At 44.4% G+C, this 24,135-nt stretch overlaps 1 long non-coding RNA gene across 1 annotated transcript; it reads left to right on the top strand.

Annotated features, from left to right (window-relative positions):
• The first annotated feature begins 737 nt into the window (after positions 1–737).
• LOC142492765 (uncharacterized) lies at positions 738–23,090 on the top strand. The gene is made up of 3 exons (XR_012800894.1): positions 738–1,066; positions 20,516–20,722; positions 22,122–23,090. It is a non-coding gene; the product is annotated as an uncharacterized LOC142492765 (long non-coding RNA).
• The last annotated feature ends 1,045 nt before the right edge of the window (positions 23,091–24,135 follow it).

Below are 24,135 nucleotides of genomic sequence, written 5' to 3'. Positions count from 1 at the left end.
TGCATGAGGCCCTTAATATACTTCCTAATGCCCGATGCAGGTTGTAAATTAGGCAGTGTATCTTGCACCACACATATCCTGTGCTGGATATGGCTATATACAACACATGGGGCTTAAGAAGCATCCCATGGGATTTTGAATGTGCAATTCTTATTAGACTGGAAGACTTGGTGCAGGCTGGAGGGACACAATCCGAATTAGACCACAATAGATACTTTAATATATTGTTTACATGCACTCAATTGAGATATTTGTATAAGATCGAAAAAGGTGTTAATCAGTCTCACCATGTCAAGGATTGGACTTCGGCTGAAGTGGATCCCAGTGGCAGGAACAGCAGGGAGCGAAGTAAGGGTCACAAGCAGAGATCAGAGGCAGGCAGCAGATAGCGAAGTCAGGTAACAAGCAGGGGTCCGAGGCAGGCGGCAGGTAGCGAAGTCAGGTAACAAGCAGAGGTCGGCAACGAGAAGACTGGAACAGGATGATAGCAATTATTACTATCACCATTAGCTCCTCATATAACTAACAACTGGAAAGGTATATGATATATGTAGAAACGCGATAAATAATAATAAGTCTCATTTTTGGCAAGTGTAGATGGTTGCAGGTTTTTTTAATCATTATTATTTTCCTGTCAATATAAAAATTGTTTTAAAAATACCGTATTGGCCAAAATATAGTGCAAGGTTTTTTGCCTTAAATAGCCCTGCCAATATATGTACTCGCACTATATTTGCAGCCTTGTATTTACCTACGGGAAAAAATTCAAGATGGCCACGGGAGCTCTCGGTCATCACGACACGGCGCCGAACAGAGCAGGTGGCACCGACCTGAGGAGGTGAGAGCCGCAGCACCAGGGAAGCCTCTGATAAGAATCTGGTCCCAGCACTGTGGGAGGCTGACAGCGGAGGACCTGTGGAGCTGCAGTGGAGGGACCACAGATAAGGAGAGGCAGCCATTTTTTCCCGGCGCTTCACAACAGGCTCGCCCGCCCTCCCTCCTGCTCATCAGCTGTTCAGCCCGACAGAGGAAACACAGGACTTTACAGGCTGATCCCAATTGCACAGTGAGTACCAGACAGGGAAAAAAAGAGCATTTTTACATATTTCTGGGGCAATTTTACCACTGTTTTAGTGATGGAATTACCCCAGAAAATATATATTAAAAAAAACCCTTGGCAAGGAACAGGTCTATCTATTTTTCCTGAAGAACATCTTAACATCTGTAGTGGTCGTATTATGTGCGAGGTCGCACTATATTCGGGCCAATACGGTACTAATGGCAGGTCATTGTTTTAGTGTGTTCTTTTTGTTGTTGTTTGCAGCACATAACACACTCAGGAAAGTGGTACCTCAGGCCATCCTTGCTACTGTTTGGTGTTCACGCAGCCCGACATTGTCTGAAGTAGAGGTGTTTAACGACAGAGAGCAGTTCTTTCCCTAACTCCAGAGCATATTCATTTTGAAAAAATAAAGATTGACATATTCCTTTGCACTTATGTTGGATTTGCTTCTTTTATTTCAAGTGTTTTAGCATGCGAAGTTCATAACTCTTTTTTTAAAAGATAACATTTTTGTTATCAGCACTGCACAGTTTCATTTGTTTAAGTGTCCATTAAATCAAAATGTTTAAAAAGTCCTCGCTAAAAGTGTATTCTGTTTTATCAGTGGCATTCATTTCACACTAATGGCCAGAAAGTACATTAACCAGCATTGGAATGCTAAGCATACAGTACAGTGCATGGCTGCTAAGTATTGCCTAAAAAGATAATACACTGTTCTTGACTACAGTTGTGTGTTTTTTTTTTTACAGATTTTCGCAAATCAGGGGAAATATGACAATATTTGTTTGTGAAGAAGTTCGTGAAAACTGCAAACATTGCATTTTTTTTTACCAAGCCTTACAAGTCACAGTGCATTGCATTTTTTTCCCCAGAAATTATCTTAATTTCTTCAGTTTCACTCTAATTTATGTTGCTGCGAAGACTATAAATGGGGAACACACACATAGAAGTGTACACTTTGGCTTCATATTCTGCCATTTTTGTTAAATTCTGGTGAATTAAGCCAAAAGTCATTAAGTTTCCTGGAAACCTGGTGAAGATTTTCCATTCCCCAGCAATGTGAACTTTCGTGAACATTTGAAAAAAAAACAGTGCATAATATAAAAAAAACTTGAAAAATAATTGAGATGCAAATTTGAAGACACACAACTTTATCCTTAACTAATATGTGGTGTAGGTAAAGGGGTCATTCTTCAAGCTACTGCACATTGTGGACCACAGGTAGTAAATTCAATATCGTATATATTCTTTAAAATGCTTTTTTGTTTAAGCAATTCTTTCCATCACAGTATCTCTGTCATAAAGGTATGAAATAATTTGAGGGAAACTTTATCCAAGTTTCCTACATAAGACATTAGCCTTACTGTGACTGTGATTGTAACATATGGCTTGCACCATTTACTGTATCAGGCAGAGTGGACAACAGAATGAAAGCATTTTGTTCTGCAGAGTGCCATGTTTGTGCTATTTTGGGTTTTGATGCTCTAAGAACCTAAATGCTGGTCCATTTAGAAGTTGTATTTCGTCTGCTTCAGCAGGTAGTTTATTTATCTGCTTTTAGCATGTGCAATAAGCAGTAAAATATACAAATAAACCCATGTGGGTTAAAACTCCCCTATTGCCCTAGAAAGTCTATTGTCCTTTAGACCAAGACATAACACCTCATTCCTTTAAACCCACAAAAAACTCAGAACAAGCTCTGTAACTCCCAATGTCATGCAATAAAAAGGTCTATGTGCCAGGCCTGAGGAATAGAGCTTAATGGCATGTACTGTATTTATGAAAAACAAAAGAATAAAACAATCTAATATAACAAATACAGATTCAGCCGCCGTTATTCGAACATTTCACGCATTGTATACCTCGGAATACCCATGTCATGGCGCGTGATTTCTTCCAACCTTACCACCTTATGACACAAGTGCAGAAAATGGCATTTTAGTGTTCTGGCTTTTAAACACCTGAAATTGACACAGTAGCACAGTACTGTACGCATGCAATTTATTCATTTCTGCCACGGATACGAAACAGAATTCATTAAATTCAAACAAAGCAACCGCGATAAACACATGTGCCTGGTGTGACTGGCCGCGTGAATGCCGCGTGGAATACAGCAGAGCACACGAAAACGGCTCTGTGAAATTTTCGAATAACGGCCGCTGTATCTGTAGCTAACTAAACTATTCAGTGTAATTAAGGAAAACGTTACACAAGGGCTATGTTTACCTCAGTTGAATTTAATGGATTCAATAAAACATTCAAACACCCCTGGAGAGCATCCCCAATTCTTCCCGGCCTTTTAAACTACCCGGAACTGGGTGGCCTCATCAGTCATTTATTTTGTTGATTGAAGAAATGGATCCTTGCATTGTTGAAATGTTTTCTCCATTCCTCATTATTCTTTTATCTTTTTTTTTTTCATTGCCTTCAAAGGCTTTTGCCTCATGCTATCAATGGAAGTACTGTGACACGTGTCACAAACTTTTATAGGGGTGTCGTTGCATACTGTATATGTGGTGAGACGGGAAAGGCTTATTATATGAGTTTTAAAGGATGTCATCTCACTTTGATGCTTGCTGAAAAATGTCCCAAGTGATTTAATAACCAATCCATTACTATGTGGTAGAAACCCTTATAGGTTGTGACGTAGGGTGAATACCACGTGAAACACGAAACCAATTTTATTTTTTGCTCAATTAAGATGTATTAGCAGGGCCGGATTAAGATCATTAGGGGCCCTGAGCAATGAAAGATCACGGTGTCCCCCATATGCAATTTAAAATAAAAACAATGCTAAACAGTAAAATAAAATTGTATTTTTCGAAATGTCATAAAACTTACATGTATGCTGAAATAAAAATAGCTTTTTTTTGCACTTTCAATAAAAACTGGAAAAAGAGAACACAGAGCGCACCAGAGGTAAGTAAAAGTATGTATTAAACACATATAAAAAGTAAGTGGAAACTTACAATATAGGTAAAATTAGGTCAGTGGATCGCAGTTCACTGTGCCTTCAGCCGATTGCGACACTGGGGAAGTGTAGTGCTCGCTGACTTTGTATCCTCCGCTGTATATCATCCGCGATCCTGCACTTCCGGGTTGCATCTCCAGTGAGATAACTTGACGTGCAGGAGACTGACATGTCTCAGAGGAGCTCTGTCAGACACTGCGGCAGACACAGATCAAAATCAGCTGTGTTATAACCGCTACGCATTTCGCACAGTTCCGTACAAGTTATATCCATCTTGCCATATACCAGCTAAAAGCACAAGCGCAGATTCACTCGTTTACTTCAATAAAAACTGCTTCATTTTTGATTTACCAAAACTGTATGCGCAACGCATAAATATTTGCATTATTACCATAACGTTTTTTTAAATGACTAATTAAACAGTATAATACTTACATTTGCTTTGAAAATAATTGTGGTATTGAAAATTAGATATAAAATGTTGTACATACGAAATGTTACATTTTGAAATAAATTTGAAACAAATTCTTAGTAATGGGATTCTAACCTTTCAATAGCTCGCATCGCCCCAAACCATAAAGAAATGAGATTATACGCAAAATGTGGGGGTTACACATAGCCATGCATTGGCCGCATAGTAGGGATGCTGCAACGAGCCATATACACTAGGACTAACATATACAATGGCGTCAGTCCTGATGTCTAATGGTAAAAATGAGAATGATATTAGAAATGGCAGATGTTGCAACTATTGTGACCAACAAATCAGCACGTCCAAATTTTCCAAATTTCACGCTTAATATCCGTTTAAAAAATGCTCAACCTTTTTTGCATGGTGGGCCAAAGTTGTCCACAAAGGGTCAATGTTACCACAGTTTTCGGTATACATAAAATATAAGAGAAAAAAAAGAACGAATCAAGTATATGTAATTCAGAAAAATATGTCAATAATTAAACATAAATTTATTGCAACACATGACAGGATATGATTTCCACGTATTATTTCGATCTACGTTAGTAATACACCCCCCTGGTTTAGGTGGGGATAAGTTATCAAAGATAGCAGAAAAATGGGGAAAGGGTATATAGTGGAGTGTAAGAAAATCCAACAAACTTTTGATTTTTCCTATGGTGAGTACATCAATGCTTTTTTGAAATATCAAATTCTTAAAAAAAAAAATCCATTTTTTTGTGATGCTCCTGCTTTGCTGGTGCCCTAAGCATGTGCTTAATCTGCCTATTGGGTAATCCGGCCATGGTTATTAGTATTCATTTACTTATGCCCTTATGGAACATTTTAGCTGTTTGCTTAGTAATTCAATAGTAACCAAATATTATCACTAAGTTTTCATTTAATTCAGTAATGCTGCATGTAAAAATATTATTTATCTTTGCAGTTTAAATTTGATTTCAAAGTTCCTCAAAAACGCCTTTTATTTTATACTTTATTATATTAATTTATGCATACCATGAACAGTTCTATGATTCTTCAGTTACAGTGTTGGTGCTGTTGTGATAGTGAATAAGAAGGATTGTGGTTTGGTGACCCCATTATCTTGCTCATTCTTATTCCTGGAACTTCACATGTAGGCCACGGGGAGGAGTCCCTACAACCCGACCACAAAGAAATGCAAGAAGCAAACCCCAGGAACAAAATGCCACAGAGTATTTGGATGGGAATAGAGGAGAACACTTTATTAAACAGGAGAAATATAAATACCAGGAGAAGTGACAAGCGGAAAAGGGCGAGCAACAGAATACGGTAAAACAATAATACATTAAAGAAACTAAAATAAAACAAGCTAGACCATCAATTTCAGGGACTCTTACAGTAAATAATAAGAACAGAAATATTTCCTGTAAGGAAACTACCCGTCACCTCTAACTATTACAAATGTATCTTCCAACCCCTATTTACAGTAAACATCTCACAGTCTGCTGTTGCAATACAGTACAAGGTGAGGTTTTCACTTTATTATGGGATTTTGGGCCCTGTTTTAATTCTCTTGCAGCCTATCCTTAATAATCCTTATTCCCTCTTTCTATCACCCTTTCTGTAACTCTCACCTTTTCTCTTTTCTTTTCCTTGTCTGGTCTCCTGTATCTCCTCTTCCCTCTCTGTCTCCTTTCTTATTCTAAATGCCACTTCCTAACCGTCTCATTCTAACTCCCTGACTGTCCCTATTTAGGCTGTGCCCACGTTGGTGCTTGGCACGCTCACTTCAGTTAAAATCAATCTGTACGGCCACACTCACACGGCGCCCCTGCTCATGAACGTGCGCTCAACCAAGCTAGGCGCTTGGGGAGACAGAGCAAATTGATTTTTAAGCAAGCTGAAGGGTCACATGACCCTTCAGCAACCAATCATCACCAGTCAATACACACAGCACACAGCCACAGCCACAGCCACACACACAGCCACAAACACACACACTTACACACAGAAATAGCCTCGATCCAGCTAATGACACGCCCCCAGCCACGCCCCACCCGCTCATGCTTGCCAAATTCTGTGCTCATGCTTGGTGAGTTGGTGACGTCACCACTTTCAAGCATGAGCGAGCTCAGCGGCAACATGGCTGCAGCCTAAGGCCTGGGACATAGTCATTTTGTTCGTGCGGAGGCGCGCTGAGGCTGAGGGAAAGTGGTGCTTTCCCTGGCCTTACACAGCGTGCCATCCGTGGGCGTGTCGGGGGCAGGTCTGGGGGCGGGCCAGTGACGTCACGGAGCTGGTTCGCCCTCATTGGGCGAACCGCTAACGTGACCGGCCCTGCGCTCCGGCAAGCGCCAAATTAGAAAACTTGGTGAGACACACTTCCGCAAGCATGCGCGAGTCCCTGCTAAAGCCGCTCTCATTGCGGCTGCAGGGGCTCAGTGCCGAGTGTGAGCACGGCTCAGCCTTGCTCACACTACTATGTCCCAGGCCTTAGATTACAAGCAAGTGGCTCTGCCTCTCAGCCATGTATGCACACCACCTCTACCCGCATCAGTTGTGAGTTGTCATAGCAACCCAATGATACAGCTGCCCAAGCTCTTCCTGCAGCCTCATCTCTCCTCTCATGTGCTTCCAAGGGAAGAGAGTAGCAGTGACGAAGCTCAAGCCGTGTGACAATTGTAGTGATCATGTTACGCCACTGCTGTTCCTGTTTGGTGTCTCACTTAGTATTGCTCAAAACATCCAGGGGGAGCATAAGGGAAGATAAGAGAACAAAATATATATATAAGTGCAGACGTTATGTGATTAGATGAGTATTTCAGCAGTGTCTTGGCTCGTAAGGCTATTCTACTCACAGGAGCAAGGTGTATTCAAAGCAGTTGGCAAATTGGGTTGCCACCCTTGAAGATGTCTATGATCTGTGCCCCCCAGGCGATACTCCGTCAGCGGTATGTGTATAAAGAGAGGGAAAGACTACATAGTGCGATCAGTATGAAAAAAGTTTATATATAGAAAACACAATAAAAATGCGCACTTACAATTTGCACAAAGATAAAAAGCATGTATCACATAATGTGAATGGAGGATGTCCCGAAACAGCTTCACCGCCTCCTTCTGGTCAGTCTGCTGGCTTCCGCGGCTCTGTGTCCTGGACCGGAGCTTCCTTCTGCGCGCCCGTCTGCAAGGTGTGACGTCACTGCATTCAGAGCTGGTTTCTACGGATCCTCTCCAAGACCAAAATTGGTCCGCAGGTAAACTCTACGCGTTTCGCCCAGCTACCAAACTGTTTCTCGGCTTCGTCAGGAGTATGTTGTGTGTTCTAATGGTGGCTATTTATACATGTTATTCAATTAAAAAAACGACTCAGTTTATTCAAAAAATCAATCAATTAGTCTAGATTGCACAAGGGAGTAGGTATTGGAATCAGTGTTAATCCCATGAACCTGAGTACATAGGTGGCAATAGGACTTTGGGGATTATATTCTATTCATATCATGTATTGTGTTTAACAAATTCTAATGGGTATCAACAACAATTCAGCCTAGACTAATTGATTGATTTTTTGAATAAACTGAGTCGTTTTTTTAATTGAATAACATGTATAAATAGCCACCATTAGAACACACAACTTACTCCTGACGAAGCCGAGAAACAGTTTGGTAGCTGGGCGAAACGCGTAGAGTTTACCTGCGGACCAATTTTGGTCTTGGAGAGGATCCGTAGAAACCAGCTCTGAATGCAGTGACGTCACACCTTGCAGACGGGCGCGCAGAAGGAAGCTCCGGTCCAGGACACAGAGCCGCGGAAGCCAGCAGACTGACCAGAAGGAGGCGGTGAGCTGTTTCGGGACATCCTCCATTCACATTATGTGATACATGCTTTTTATCTTTGTGCAAATTGTAAGTGCGCATTTTTATTGTGTTTTCTATATATAAACTTTTTTCATACTGATCGCACTATGTAGTCTTTCCCTCTCTTTATACACATACCGCTGACGGAGTATCGCCTGGGAGGCACAGATCATAGACATCTTCAAGGGTGGCAACCCAATTTGCCAACTGCTTTGAATACACCTTGCTCCTGTGAGTAGAATAGCCTTACGAGCCAAGACTCTGCTGAAATACTCATCTAATCACATAACGTCTGCACTTATATATATATTTTGTTCTCTTATCTTCCCTTATGCTCCCCCTGGATGTTTTGAGCAATACTTAATCCTTGGAACCCGTGAAACAGGTCCCACCAGTGAGGTTTGAGCAAGGGGTTGGGTCACCCATTTCTCTCAATCACTTTTCCATTTACTATTTATTGGTTTCATCTGACAAGTAGCGCCTGTCTTTTACCTTTATCTACACAATTTTGGTGTCTCACTTAGCTCACATAGTTAGACACACCAGAGCTAATCACTTCAGAGCCTGAAGCCGCTGACACAATCAGTAAGTGCCTCCAAACTTGCAGCATAAGATCTGCTCTTGCGTGGGACACGGAGCTGCTCAGCCTTGAGCCATCCTGGATGTTCAGCTGGCCCGACGAGTAGCGAGCAGTGATATGGTCACCATCCATTGCCTTATTGTAAGTGTTCATATACTTTCTATTTCTGTGAATACAACTTTTTACTTACCTGAGGTGCACTTTGTGTTTTTTTCTTCCAGACCTTTTAACATGTAAACAAACAAAGAAATCAGCAGGACATTAGAGATTAGGAATTAAATAAGCTTAATAAGTTTATACAATAGACTTATCCAGGCATACACCACCACGCTTTGCTTTACTTACTAAGTACCGCTTCACACAACAGCTATTGTAACACAACTATGTATTAATATTAAACAAAATATTATTAATAATAAACCAAATGAAGGCTTTACTATCAAAAAAGAAACAGGAGAGGCGCATGCGCGAGCGGTGGTGCATGGAAGCTTGAAAACTGAGCTCCAGCCCGTCGGCACAAATAATTAATTAAATACCGGCATTTTATGCACAAAAATTCACAAAGAAGGCAGCCTCAGGTATCCAGGGGATGCCGCTAACCACAAGAAGGGGCAAAAAAGTCACTTCAGTAGAGAGCTGGAACAGGGACAGACCTCCCCCCCAGTCGCCCAAAGACGATGCTAGAGAGACTGACACAGACACAGAACTGGGGGCTAACAGACTGAGGACCAGGAATGGGCCAGAGTTAAGGACATCAAAGAACTGTGTGGGGAGATGAGAAAAAATTTCAAGTCAGAACTCTGGGCCCTGCGCAAAGACCTGGACGCCCTGGGAGAGCGGACAAACACACTGGAGGTAAAATCGGACAAAACTATATCAGTCCTGCAGCAAACTAAAGCTGAGGTAGCCTCCCTGTCGGACCAGGTAAGGGATATGGGGGATAAGTTGGAAGATTACGATAACAGGGAATGGAGAAACAACCTCCGCATCAGAGGGGTACCAGAGACTGTAACAGACCCAGAAGACTTCACCACATGCTGGGTAGAATACCAAATACCAGACGGAACTGACACAGACAGACACCTGGATAGGTGCCATAGGGCGCTCTGCTCCCGCCCCCAACACGGGGACCCCCCCAGGGATATTATTGTCCAATTCCATTTTTTTTAAACAAAATAATCCATATCCCAAAAGACCAGGAACCAAAAATACACTGAATTTGACGAGGTCCAGTTCCAAGTCTTCCAAGACCTAGCCCCAGCTACGCTGGCCAGGAGGAGGAATCTATGGCCGGTCACAAAAGCGCTGTGAGACAACAACCTAAAATACCGCTGGCTGTTCCCCTTCACTCTGCTTGTAATAAAAAATGGCACCCCACAAACCTTACGGAGACCGGAGGACGGAGACGCTTTCCTTCGCAAGATGGACCTGGAGCAGTCTTTGGGGTCCCCACAGACCTCCCCTCATGTATCCCCAGGGAAGGGAGAGGTTCCGTCGACTTCCTGGAGCAGAGCTGGATCCGCGGCCGCCCCCCCCAAAGCTAAAGACTGATCCACGCAGGACAAGCCTCTGCCATACCCCGTTGACCAAAGGAGCCACTCCTGAGAAGCTGCGCTACCCCTAACTCACCCAGAAGAGACATCGCTACGGACCCTGTTGGAATGACCAGAAATCTGACGCGATGCCTGGAAGTGGCAGCAAAGATGTCCCTGATGATCCGTCGCTGATTTTGGAAGGGCGGCCATCTTCCCTCCATCTTCCCTCCAGGCATGGGCGTCCGCAGGAGGGGGCAAGGGGGGGCACTTGCCCCCCCTGGATACACGGCCGCCAACAGCAGGGGACAGAGGGCACTGGCGTGACAGGATTTAGCGCGCTCACTATGTGCAAGGAAGCACGCGCGTCTCTGCAAAAAAAAAAAACCCTCCCTTGTCTCCTGATTGGCTGGCGCGTGTTGGCACGCTGCCAGGATTTATTTATTTTTGCCCTCGCAAGCTCTATCTGTGCTTGCATAGCGAGGCCCGCCCTTTCCTGCATGGAGCAAGTCAGGTGACTACTTCTCCATTCCACTCTCGCTTCCCCCTTGTCCTCATGCTCTGATTCCCCCCCCTGCTGCGATCCCCCCCATTCCAAAATCTTCCCCCTGCTCCGGTCCCCCCCATTCTGATTCCCCCCCCTGCTCCGGTCCCCCCTTCCCGTTCCAATTCCCCCCCTGCTCCGGTCCCCCCCGTTCTGATTGCCCCCCTGTTCCGTTTTCCCCCCGCTCTGATTCCCCCTTGTTGCGAGTGTCTGAGTTTGTGTGTGAGTGTGTGTGTGAGTGAGTGTGTGAGTGTGTGTGAGTGTGTGTGAGTGTGTGTGTGTGAGTGTGTGTGTGTGTGTGTGTGTGTGTGTGTGTGTGTGTGTGTGTGTGTGTGTGTGTGTGTGTGTGTGTGTGTGTGTGTGTGAGTGTGTGAGAGTGTGTGTGTGTGTGTGTGTGTGAGATCAGGGGGGGAGGGAATGAATGTGAGGAGGGTGGATTCAGGGAGTGGGTTTGAGTCAGAGGGGGATAATTGATGGAGGGGGAGAGTGAGGAGACAGGGGGTGTAATAGAGGAAGTGAGGAAGAGAGGGTGAGGGGGAGAGTGAATGAAGAAGAGAGGGGGTAAGAAAGAGATGAGGCTACACCTTGGGACTATCTGCATTAGAGTGGCACCAGACAAGGTGTGTGTGTGTGTGCGTGCGTGCGTGCGTGTGTGTGAGAGTCTGAGAGTGAGAGGGATTCTGAAGGGAAGGGAGTCTGAGGGGGGGAGTCTGAGAGAGTCTGAGGGGGAGAGAGTCTGAGGGGGAGAGAATCTGAGGGGGAGAGAGTCTGAGGGGGAGAGAGTCTGAGAGTCTGAGGGGGAGAGAGTCTGAGGGGGAGAGAGTCTGAGGGGGAGAGAGGCTGAGAGAGTCTGAGGGGGAGAGAGTGTCTGAGGGGGGAAGTCTGAGAGGGAGAGTCTGAGAGGGAGAGTCTGAGAGAGTCTGGTCTGAGAGGGAGAGTCTGAGAGGGAGAGTCTGAGAGAGTCTGATCTGAGGGGGAGAGTCTGAGAGGGAGAGTCTGAGAGGGAGAGTCTGAGAGAGTCTGAGAGGGAGAGTCTGAGAGAGTCTGGTCTGAGAGGGAGAGTCTGAGGGGGAGAGAGTGTCTGAAGGGGGGGGAGTCTGAGAGAGTCTGAGAGGGAGAGTCTGAGAGGGAGAGTCTGAGAGGGAGAGTCTGGTCTGAGAGGGAGAGTCTGGTCTGAGAGGGAGAGTCTGAGAGGGAGAGTCTGAGAGGGAGAGTCTGAGGGGGAGAGAGGCTGAGAGAGTCTGAGGGGGAGAGAGTGTCTGAGGGGGGGGAAGTCTGAGAGGGAGAGTCTGAGAGGGAGAGTCTGAGAGAGTCTGAGAGGGAGAGTCTGAGAGAGTCTGGTCTGAGAGGGAGAGTCTGAGGGGGAGAGAGTGTCTGAGGGGGGGGGGGAGTCTGAGAGAGTCTGAGAGGGCGAGTCTGAGAGGGAGAGTCTGAGAGGGAGAGACTGAGAGGGAGAGTCTGAGAGGGAGGGTGTGTGTGTGTTTGTGTCTGTCTGTCTGTGAATGAATACAGACACCAACCCACAGTCAGTCAGTCACCCACCCAAGTGTCAGTCAGTCACCCAAGTGTCAGTCAGTCACCCAAGTGTCAGTCACACACGAGTCAGTCAGTCACCCACCCAAGTTTCAGTCACCCACCCCGTCACCCACACACCCCCCACACCCACTCTCACTCTGTCTAGTTAAAATTATGCCCCCCCCTGAAAACATTTCTGCGGACGCCCATGCCTCCAGGTTGAGCGGGAACCTCCGAGGAGTGGCGCGGACCCGCTGGCCACGCCTCCAACCTGCTCGACAGACACCTTCAAGATGGCAGCCTCCCCTCTTCTTCTGGTTCCGCCCCCTCTACTTCCCGTGTCTCACAATGATGCGAGCGATGCCGGAGGGCCGGGAGGGAGGTGGGGGCGGTGCGGGGGATATGGGGGAGAGAGGACAATCAACAGCCGAAAGGTAAAGAGAGCGCTCCCTCCAACGTGACAGCAGGGTCTCATTGGAGCTAATACTATCTTCAATAAAGGCCTCAGGGCCATAGAAGCTACACACAGGGGAAGGGGGGGGTATGGGGGTAGGCAGATAGACGACTAGAACATAGGATTAAATAGCAATATCTAGTCTAAGTTACAGAGGCCCTCCCCATAAGTAACCTCGGCTATAAATGGGGTCATCTACCTCCCCCTTTTTTCTGAATACACACTGTATAGAGATAGACTTGCGTGCCACGAGGAATATCAGAGAAATAGGTGGGGGGGGCTAGAGGGGTCCGACAGGCGTTCTCCATGTCTCTTAAGGACCGGAGACACAGATCAGGAATTAAGGGTGACAGATGCTAGGAGGAGTTTAGTTTAGCCACAGTTTAAGGTGTAGTTAGGAGTGGTACAGGAGTTTACTATATGGGTAAGGGTAGGGTCATACAAGAAACAGAGGGGAGGTTTTGAGGTGGGATTTCTCACGCATCCCTATAGGTATAAATTATACCTCTCTGGACTTTAACTCTTGATATCAGTTGTTTGAGGTGTTTGTAAAATGTCATTTTGTATTATCTCCAAAAGTTATTAGTTGATGTATTGCCGGTACAAATTTATATAAATAATGCTTCAAGATGCGCTGGCGGGAACCACCCCCCCCCCCTGCAGGCATCTCCTATTTTGACCCATTCCCCTGTAATGGGCCGTGTTCAAGTCCCTAGGAGGCCGATCCCTTGGGACACAGACCAGTCCAATGTTACGGACGATCTGCCAGGCCATGCCTATGGGCATAAGGATCTCACTGGGACCGCCCCAGGTGAGATCTTTCTAAATCTATGTGTACTCACTAACAGAAACACAATGTTTAAGCTGTCACTGCTGTCTTTTTGTTCTTTATATGTTATATGTTTCCCCGCCCCCCCTACCCTCATTTGTCCCCCCCCCTACCCTGGCCTCCCATCCCCTCCTTTCCCCCCTCATCTGAAAGAGGAGCAGACTTCAATAGACCATACGGAACCTCTACCACCACATCACCAGTCAACCCAACAGACGGATATCTCGGCCCTGGGAACGGGGTAAGATTATGGCTCATGATCCGCACTACACACCCACTATCATTAGATGGCCCTTAACATCATTTCACATAATGTGAAGGGTTTCAACAGCCCCATTAAACGCAAAATAGCATTTACAGAATATAAAAGACGGTGTGCCGACATATTGATGCTCCAAGAAACTAATTTTAGCGACAAAAGCGACCCCCCCCCCCCTCCGTTACATGGATAAGCAATACTCGCAGTTCTACCTCTCTTCAGCCCCTGATAAAAAGAAGGGAATTGCTATACTTTTCCACAATAAGATACCCATTACCGCTAAGACAGTTAAAAAAGATAAAGAAGGTCGCTACATCATCCTAACTGGTTCCATACATGAGCAACCTATCACCTTAGCAGCCATGTACGCTCACTGCGAGCAAGACGCAAAATTCTTTGACACCTTCTTTCAAACCCAAAACACTTGGGCACATGGCCATATCATCATAGCAGGGGATTTTATTATAGCCCTTCAGCCAGCAATAGATAGATCCAGCGCTCCTAAGGAGAATAACAAAAAAGTGCGGCTCTCCCTGACTTCAGGCCTCCGGAAGAATAATTTAACAGATATTTGAAGAGAATTGCACCCGCTGGATAGAGATTATACGTTTTACTCCCACCCTCACAACTCATACAATAGAATCGGCTACTTCTTCATCTCTAGTAGACTGGTCCCGTTGGTCGCCCGAGTGGTAATCCATAATATTTCATGGTCGGACCATGCACCTATTGAGCTAAGGTGTAACCAAATTAAACACGACAGGCTGGGAGTGTGACGGTAACTTTGTGACAGGCTATTAATAATACACACCAAAAATATAACTGGGTTGAACTGAACGAGGCTTAGATATGATAAAATATCATTTATTCCTTGAAAAAGGTGAACACACAAGATTATACAAATAACAGACAAAATATAGACACTTACTGAAAGGTTTGGACAAGAAAGCCATCAGGATACAGGATGGGCCATTTCTTCCATAATTCAGTTTCAGATGTAGACATCACGACAATACATGAAGATCATGAAGACCATGCATGAAGACACATGAGTAAGGGGTGACTCTGACTTATATACCATTTCAACCCTTTACTCTTAAACCTAGGCGTCGAGTTGGCTAGAAAAATCTCTTTGAAGTAGATTTTGGCTTCCCCTGTAAGTGTGAAGTACCACACTTAAAAACACTCAGCTCCTTTTGCTCCCGGCCCTAGTATAAACAATCAGGGCAGTTAGCTTTTGATCACTTTGGATCACAGGGCTATGCTAATTCTTTCAAGATGCTCTTCCTGCCCTATTAGCATAGCAGATGGGGTCTGCATTTTCAGAGCAGATCCAAAATCCCATATATACTTTAATGTCTTCACATATTAATAAGTTCCGTTCTGGTGGGTCCAGTGGGTCGAAATCTGCCAGTTATTAAAGCCTACAGTGACCCTACATATTGGCCAAATTACAACTCTCTGGGACCTCCAAAACCGGAGATACAGAAATGTACTTTAATACATTTTTTAAAATACAGGATTCGTCCCTCAAAAATGAATCTCTGCTTTTCACTAAATCCCCATTGAAATCAACGGAGTCTGCCGCCATAGCGTTGCATGGCGGGCTCCGCCGTTGCCGTCAATGGGATTTCCCGCCATAGGCTTTCAATGGGGAAACGCCGCCATTGGAGCCTATGGAAAAAACACAAATTTTTACATTCGTCCATACTCCGTCTCTTTGGTCGGAGGGGGGCTGGGAAGGGTCATGCATTAAAGCCGGAACCTGGGCTACATGCCACCCAAATCCCATCCCCCTGGTCATTCCATAACCGGAGATATGGACATACATTTTTCATCATTTTACAGTTAGCCGTTTTTACGCCACGCGGCTTTTCCCCATTGGAATCAATGGCCGGCGCCGCCATAGACAATGCATGGCGCACACCGCCATTAGCTTCAATGGGAACACCGCTCTGCCATTGAAGTCAATGGCGCGTACCCTCCTTCTCCGCTCGACCCCTTACGGGGGTCTCTCATTCCTGGACCCGGTGTGGATCGTATGTGGGGGTTCCTAGGAGCTAGGGACAAAAAGAACTTTATTCCCAGGGGCCCTAGAACTTAAGATTCCCACGCCAATTGTCTTTGAACTTGACCGAAGTGATTAAACTCTTTTCAAAGACATTGTATCCGCTTTTGCGGTCTGCGGTTTGGATGGCTGCCAACCTGTTCCTCGAGGCCGGCGTTGAGGAATCTCCATTGAAGTCAATGAGCCCATTGACTTACAATGGGAAACCGCCGCTCCTCCTCTTGGACGCCACCTGCTGATCGTCGCTGGAAAACAGGTCCAAAACCGCTACTTCTGCCATTAGAAAGCATGGAGGCTCAATGGCGACCTATGGACGGCTGCAAAATGGAGCCTAAAAAGGCGGGAAAAGGGAACAAAGGGCTATAATCACTAAAGTAACATTAACCCCCTTCCCTCCCGCATCAATCCTAGTGTAGGTGTGAGTGCAAACACCAGGATAACACAATACAGCTATACAGGGGAATAAACATTTGGATACTGAAGCAAGGTAAAAAAAACACATGGCTAGACCTCAGTCCAGTTAACCCCTTGCTTCCCAGGTGAGAGTAGAGGGTGGCTAAATAGAGTGTAACCCCTTTAATCCCAGGCCAAACCCTCTCTATCATGACAGGGAGCAAACTGGAAACTGAATGAATCCCTTTTAAAAATCCCTGATATATGCGAACACATTGGTAAAGAAATTAACCAATTCTTTGAAATCAACACAGGCACTGTGAAATCTCAGTTAATTCTCTGTGAGGCTCACAAGGCGACCCTCAGAGGCACGTTGATAAGTGTCGCGGCGAGACGCAAGCGGTAAAGGGACGCTAAAATTATCACCCTTCAGACTAAATTAAGCTCCCTATCTGAGAGACATAAAAAAAATCCAGATCCGCAGGTCCTCAAGGTATTGAAAGATACTAAGATTGAATTAAATAAGCTTTTGACATCCAGGACAGACAATTCGTTATGTTGGTCCAAGATGAAACTTTACGAGCGGGCTAACAGGCCAGATACGATGCTGGCCCGACTGCTACGTAACAGACAGGCCAACTATAATATACAAGCGATTAGATTGAAATCAGGCTCCACCTTGGCCAACCCTAAAATTATAGTTAACGAATTTGGTAAATTCGATGAGTCTCTAAACAACGGGGAGAAAGTGGCACATACCCCAAAAACGAGTAAGACCCTAAGAGATTTCCTAGCAAACTCGAATCTGGCAAAGCTCACTGAGGCGGACAGAGAGAGTCTAGGTGCTGATTTTACTGTTGAGGAAATAGCCACAGTGATAAAAGAATTGAAGCCGTCAAAGGCCCCTGGCCCAGACGGCTTCTCTGGGCTTTACTATAAAAAGTTTTGCAAAGTACTTGCCCCAAGGCTGCTCCAAATGTTTAACGCAATCTTAGCAGGAGCCCCAATCCCGGAGAGATGCTTCGAGCATCTATATCACTAATCCATAAATTAGGCATAGATCCGCTGGAATGCAAAAGCTATAGACGAATCTCCCTGATTATTACTGATATCAAAATCTACGCCAAACTTTTGGCCAATAGACTAAGTCAGATCCTGCCCAGACTGATACATCCAGATCAAGTCAGATTTATTAAAGGTAGACAAGCAGCGGACAACACCCGACGAATCATTGATCTGATAGAATTGGCTAACAGAGGAAAATCTCAAAATATGATATTAAGTCTGGATGCAGAAAAAGCGTTCGACAGGATCGACTGGCCGTATTTAAAAGAGATTCTCGGGGCATTTGAATTCGGAGATAGGGTGAGTGAAGCGATTATGGCACTTTACTCAGGCCCTACTGCTAGGGTCATACACCAGGGCTTTCCATCTGTCCAATTCCAAATTAAATGTGGCACGAGATAGGGGTGCCCGTTATCCCCCCTCCTATTTTCCCTCTGTATGGAACCTCTAGCAGCTCACATCCGTGGCTGTCCAGACATAGTTGGGGTAGATATTTGCTCGCAATCCCACAACGCAGCTCTATACGCTGACGACATTCTATTAATACTCTCACGACCTCTCACTTCTCTGCCAAATCTCTTCAACTTGCTAGACAAATTTACTAAAATATACTGTATGGATTCAAAATCAACCAATCTAAATCGGAAGCTCTTAACATAAGCCTCCCCACGGAGGTTGAAAAGCTACTAAAGCTAAATTTCGATTTCAATTGGAAACAGAACCAGATGAAATACTTGGGAGTCCATATTACCAGGGATGTCAGAGACATTTATAAGGCAAACTAACCCCCCCCCCCCTTAATTAGATCACTAAAAGCTGACATCTCAAAATGGTCCTCCCAAAGAATCTCTTGGATAGGCAGGATACAAAGTATCAAAATGAATCTTCTCCCCCATATCCTATACCTATTCCAAACATTACCGGTGCCACTGAGACTGAAAGACCTACTCTCGCTTCAGTCTGATATCTCCAAATTTATCTGGGGAGGCAAAAAAACGAGAGTAAACAAACTAACTGTGAAGCGATCCTCCACTGCAGGGGGCTTAGCAGTACCTTGCCTGTGGTCCTACTACAAAGCGGCGCAATTAAGCCAAATTGTTCAATGGCATTCCAACCCTGCATTGAAAAGATGGGTGGAACTACAGAGGGCAATTTGCGCCCCGATAGAGCTGAAATCCTTAATATGTCTCCCCAAAAAAGCACGCACAGGTGCTGTCATACCGCTTTCCTGTGTGACCAACTCGCTGTCAATATGGAACACGTCAAAGCACAGTCACTCCCTTACCACTAAAAATTCCCTGATGCCCCCCCTCTGGGGGAACTCCGACTTTGTTCCTGGCCTGCAGTACAGTAGTACCTCTAGTTGGATAACGGCCGGATACATGCGCCTTAGAGACCTGGAGGCCAATGGCAAAAAAAGTAAATCATTTGAACATATTAGATCTGAAAAGAATATCCCCCACTCAGAATTTTTTTTAAATCTTCAGGTCCGAGCATTTTATAATAAATTAGCCCCTTACCCAGTGCTGACTAATATTGAAAAGCTCTATCTGGCAGAGTCAGACACTTCGGGACTCACATCGCAGTTATACGGGGAAGTGGTCGGTTCTGATGACCCCGGACAGAGACACCCGAGATACAGATCTCAGTGGGAGTCCGACCTGGGAGAATCCCTAGAAGATAAGGACTGGAACGATATCTATCTAGCAGCTGCTAAAAGCTCAATCTGCACCACACTAAAGGAGAATACATATAAGGTCCTAATGAGATGGTGCAAAGGAATGGATGCAGGCACACGGTCTTTCTAAAGGTGCAGTTTATTGTGCCACCAAAGGTCCAACGTTTCGGCAAATAGATTGCCTTTATCAAGGAGAGGGCTGGTGAGATGGTACCAAACCCCACTAAAATTATCAAGGTATGTGCCAGGACTCTCCCGACTGTGCCCTCGACAGTACGGAGAGTCGGCTGACCTGTTATATATGCTGTGGTCTTAACCTCGGATCGCACCTCTGTGGGAAGAAATTCGAGATTGGACTCAGAGGATCTTGGGCCTCCCGATTCCCCTAGACCCGTGGCTGTTCTTGCTAAACAGACCACTGGAAGGGCTCTCAAGAGCAAACAATAAATTAATCGGGCACCTTGCTCTAGTGAGACGATGCGAGATTGCAGCAGTATGGAAACTTAATGAGATTCCTTCTATCCCCAAGATTCGGAACAAGATTTGGTTTATCTGCCAGATTGAAAAATTAACGAGTCTGGTTAACGACACTGGCATCAATTATCTAAAGATTTGGGTACCTTGGCTGGCCCAAACAAACATCCCAGGGGTGGAGCTTACCACAATTTGGCATTGAAAGCGCTAGATGCATTCTCTTTTGGCCAGTCCAGACTATATCTCATCTTGATAATAAAGTCATCAGTGATATGTTAAACAGAACATAGAAGTTCCTAGGTAACAGGGTTACGAAAACAAGCTCAAATAAGTAGGTCTTAGTGATTCTATCTGAAATTGCACCTTCCCGCGGCCCTCCTCCACCTCTACAGGAAGACCTACCCTCTCAAACCCTCTACCCTCCCCCTCATGTCACTCCCTCCCCCCCTCCATCCGGTGGTGTGTTATATATATCCTGGTAAGACGGTAGCTGTCAAGTCACCGAAAGATGGATGTTGTCTAAGTTAGTCTCGTCTCGTGTTGTCCTGTCGTCATCCCTCGTGCAATGTAATAATTCGACAGATTAGTTACTATATACTTCCTTGCTTTTGTTAATGCTACGTTAGAATTTGTACCTGTACCTTCCCCAATAAAAATACAATTTATATAAAAACAAAAAACAAAACAAACAACAAAACCTAGCTCCGTTATTTATACAACAATAAAAGATGTTGTTAAGGCCTTAACCTGGCCTTAACCCGGCCTTAACCCACCCTTAACCCAGCCTTAACCCATCCTTAAAGATGACGAAGTCTATTGACGAAACGCGTTGAATCTGTGCCCACTTCCTGCTGAGAGATCCTGGCAACCGGAGACCAAGCGTGACGTCACATCCGCCCTTACCACAGTGCACACCGGAAGTGTCGGACGTGAACGAGCATACACGCGCCGGAGACTGTCTGCCCAGAGGATCAGGATTTCGTACCATTCCTTGTAATGTATTTTAAAATGTGAGTGCATTTGAATTTTGGCTATTTCGCTTTGAAAATATATTTTTAGACATACTACACTATATTAGTCTTCATCCTTTTTACATGACATGGAAGGAAAAATTACCTCACGGACACACTAACGTGCTGGAAATCACAACTGAAGGTTGCTCGTTTCAGAGAGAGAAAGAGTCTCTGTACTGCTTGAGTTCGGGGGGAAAAAGTGTGAGTGCTATTATCTTACAGCCCTACATATACCAGATATATATACACAGGTCACACTATGTTATGTCTTTTCGTCTTTTCATGACCATGCTGTCAACATCCTGCGCTCCCCTTGCTGTGGAAGATTACAATCAAGATATAGACTCCAGAACAGTCTATTGAAGGGTTTTGTTTGAGCTGCTTTACAATTAATTCTTTATTTCATGTTTGGTGGTGGAAATTATTTTATATGATCATTAATTAATTGTTCACTGGGTTCACTTTATATATATATATTGGTCACTAATAATTTGGGTTTATTTATATATTATATTCTTTATATAAAATTGATGCACTAGCACTTTATTTGATTAAGTAAGGAGCGCCCGATTACACACACTTTTTGCACTGGTTAACCCATCTTTAACCTGAGCTGAGGGAGTGGCTCAGTGAGTAAATACACTGGTTTAAACCCAACTTTCAGCCCATTATGGCCTTGAGTATGTCACTTTGTTCTCCCTGTGCCTCAATAGATTGTAAGCTCACCAGGTGCCTTGACGTGTGTCTGCAAGACTCTATATATGGTACTGCATACACTGGCAGTGCTATAGAAGTAAAAAACTATTATTGTATTACAGTATTAGCATATTTTTTTAATTTATCCAATTTATTGTTTCTTTACTGTATTATCTCAAGCAATATTGGCCAACATAGAGCACTAGAATTTAAAAAAAAAAAATGTTTTCAAAGAGCTGGAGTGAACTGTCACTTTTCAAGAGATGGCTATTAACTCTTCAACCTCACCCAACACTGGCTCCCCAGCTCACCATCCTCTAGGGCTTCCTTTTGATGAATGCTAGATCAAGCATGTGCACAAATCAGGTTACCCATGCCTGAGACTTCTCTGTAAAATAGACTTTCCACATCAGAAGATCATACAATAAAATTCAACAGCTCATTAATTTCTCTCTCTGTACCAAGCATTTGACAAGGGGAAAGCTTACAAACGGAGAGAAGTGATACAGCACTTATGTTATGTGTGGATATGGAACATCTGTTTCCAGCTCCCGAGCCATTAAATTGACAGTTTTTTATGTGAAAAGTTTCTTTTATTTTCCAACTTCCTGCTTTGGTAACATATATATATCCCGAAGAGTTTAAATTCACAGCTTTTAAAATTTGATTAACTTAATGCTCTTGTGTTTCTGTCCCACAGGATAATCTCTCTCTATACACAGACAGCGGGAAGTACCTTTTTATGAAGGTGTCCAGTGACGTGAAGTGAAAAAAAAAACCCTCTACATGGAAAACCACAAATATAGACCTTATTACATTTTAGCTTTGAAGAAACTCTGTAATCAGTAGCATTCAAATATGTTGCGTGTGCTCATGTTGAGGCTTTCTTTATGTATACTGTAGTTTAATAACATAGAACCCCAGTTACAAATGTTTTTTTTCTTTTCAAACTTAGAATGTGAAAAATTATTTCCGCTAGGGATTTGTTTAAATCAAATCTTATACTACAGCAGAACTCATTTTTTTTTTGCCTTTTAATTACCAACTTATTAAGGTAAAACTTCATTTTGACCGATAATGAGAATCAGTTATGACAACAAATGTGCCAATAAGACTTAATTATACACAAACTTGCATACGCATTTTCTGGTACTGTAAATAATGTAGCAAACTAAAACAATATCAGGTCAGAAGGAAATCATGACACACAACAAACCTCATTCAAGTATAAAAGGAAAGACCACAGTGCTCTCCTCCTCCTATTATTCAGAAGAAATGCTACTAATCAGGCACAAGCTAATGTTACACGTTTGCTAGAAATGTGTTCCTCATCTCAGGTCTTACTGTAGGACTATGAGCCTGTAATCAGGATCTGCAGTCTCAGGTCCCAGGACTGTGAACTTGGAGTCATGATCTCCAGTCTCAGGTCCTAGGACTGTTAACCTGTAGTCATTATCTGTAGTCTCAGGTCCCAGGACTATGAACCTGTAACCATGATCTGCAGTCTCAGGTCCCAGGACTGTGAACCTGGAGTCATGATCTCATTTGAGGTGAGGTGTCCTTCATACTTTTCCTTATTTTACCAGATTTTTAAGTTTCCTGAGATAAACTGGGGTAGGGTCCCTGTCAAACTTTTGCTTACAATCTCTGTTGCTCAATTGTTTTAGATATTCAGTTACATTTGCATTTTTACCATTATTACAGCATTGCCGCTTTTAGCTGAGAGTGCTTTATTACTATATCTGTATTGTGCACCAACTCTTCAAATACTACTGTTATTACTTCAGCAGACTATTAGGAGAATCCCTTCTTGGTATTTGTTATATATATATATATACAGTGTTCGACAAACCTATACATTTGCTCGCCCCGGGCGAGTGGATTTAACCCCTGGGCGAGTAAATATTGGCCCAAGCAGCACACGTTTGGTACTAGGTGGCGAGTAGATTTTTTTGTGTGGCGAGTAGATTTTTTGGTGATTTGTCAACCACTGTATATATATATATATATATATATATATAAATGTAAGGATGTGCATATATATTAAAGGTTCCGCGCTGTCAATTACATAGGCAGCGCCATATTGTCCCTGTTTGCCAGCGAAGTTACTGCGTACCAGTTGGGCTGCGCATGCGCGAGGGAAGCGCGCGAAGGGTAATCATAAGTAGAGACTTGGAGGGGGTTTGAACTATGAACTCTGAACTGTGAGAAGGTCAGCTGAGGCTGAGGACCAATGGGATGCGAGACTGTGTATGCAGGAACCGGATGCGTGTGGGCGGTGGGTCAGAGCAGCGAGGGAGGTGAAGGAGGAGGTTGGCGGAACCTCGTGTGCGAGAGCAGAGGGTCAGTGACCCGTCTGCTTAGGTAGGGTATGCCCACAGCCCCAGGAGTCTTTCCCCTGCCATCGTAGGGTGCTGTATTTGTAAGGACGCCCATAGTCGTCAGGGACGTTTCCCTTTAGTGAGGTTTATCTGCGGAGCTGCGGAGCTGCGGCCGCCATCTTGGATTTCCCATCTGACGGTGCTGCAGAAGGGAGAGACGGCGCAAGGCTGGATTAACACCAGGACCCCCTGTGGAGTGTCAAGGTCATCGTAGTGACCGGAAGGTATCCTTATCTACAAGTGCACCTACACCGGTCACCAGGCGCTGATCCCGCCTCCCACTAACTAATTGGGTTTCCTGAGAGAATGCATATGGTACCATACTTTAACAGA

This window comes from Ascaphus truei, chromosome 4 (assembly GCF_040206685.1).
Source record: "Ascaphus truei isolate aAscTru1 chromosome 4, aAscTru1.hap1, whole genome shotgun sequence".
Taxonomy (NCBI): Eukaryota; Metazoa; Chordata; class Amphibia; order Anura; family Ascaphidae; genus Ascaphus; species Ascaphus truei.
This window is presented reverse-complemented; position numbering and strand designations above follow the sequence as displayed.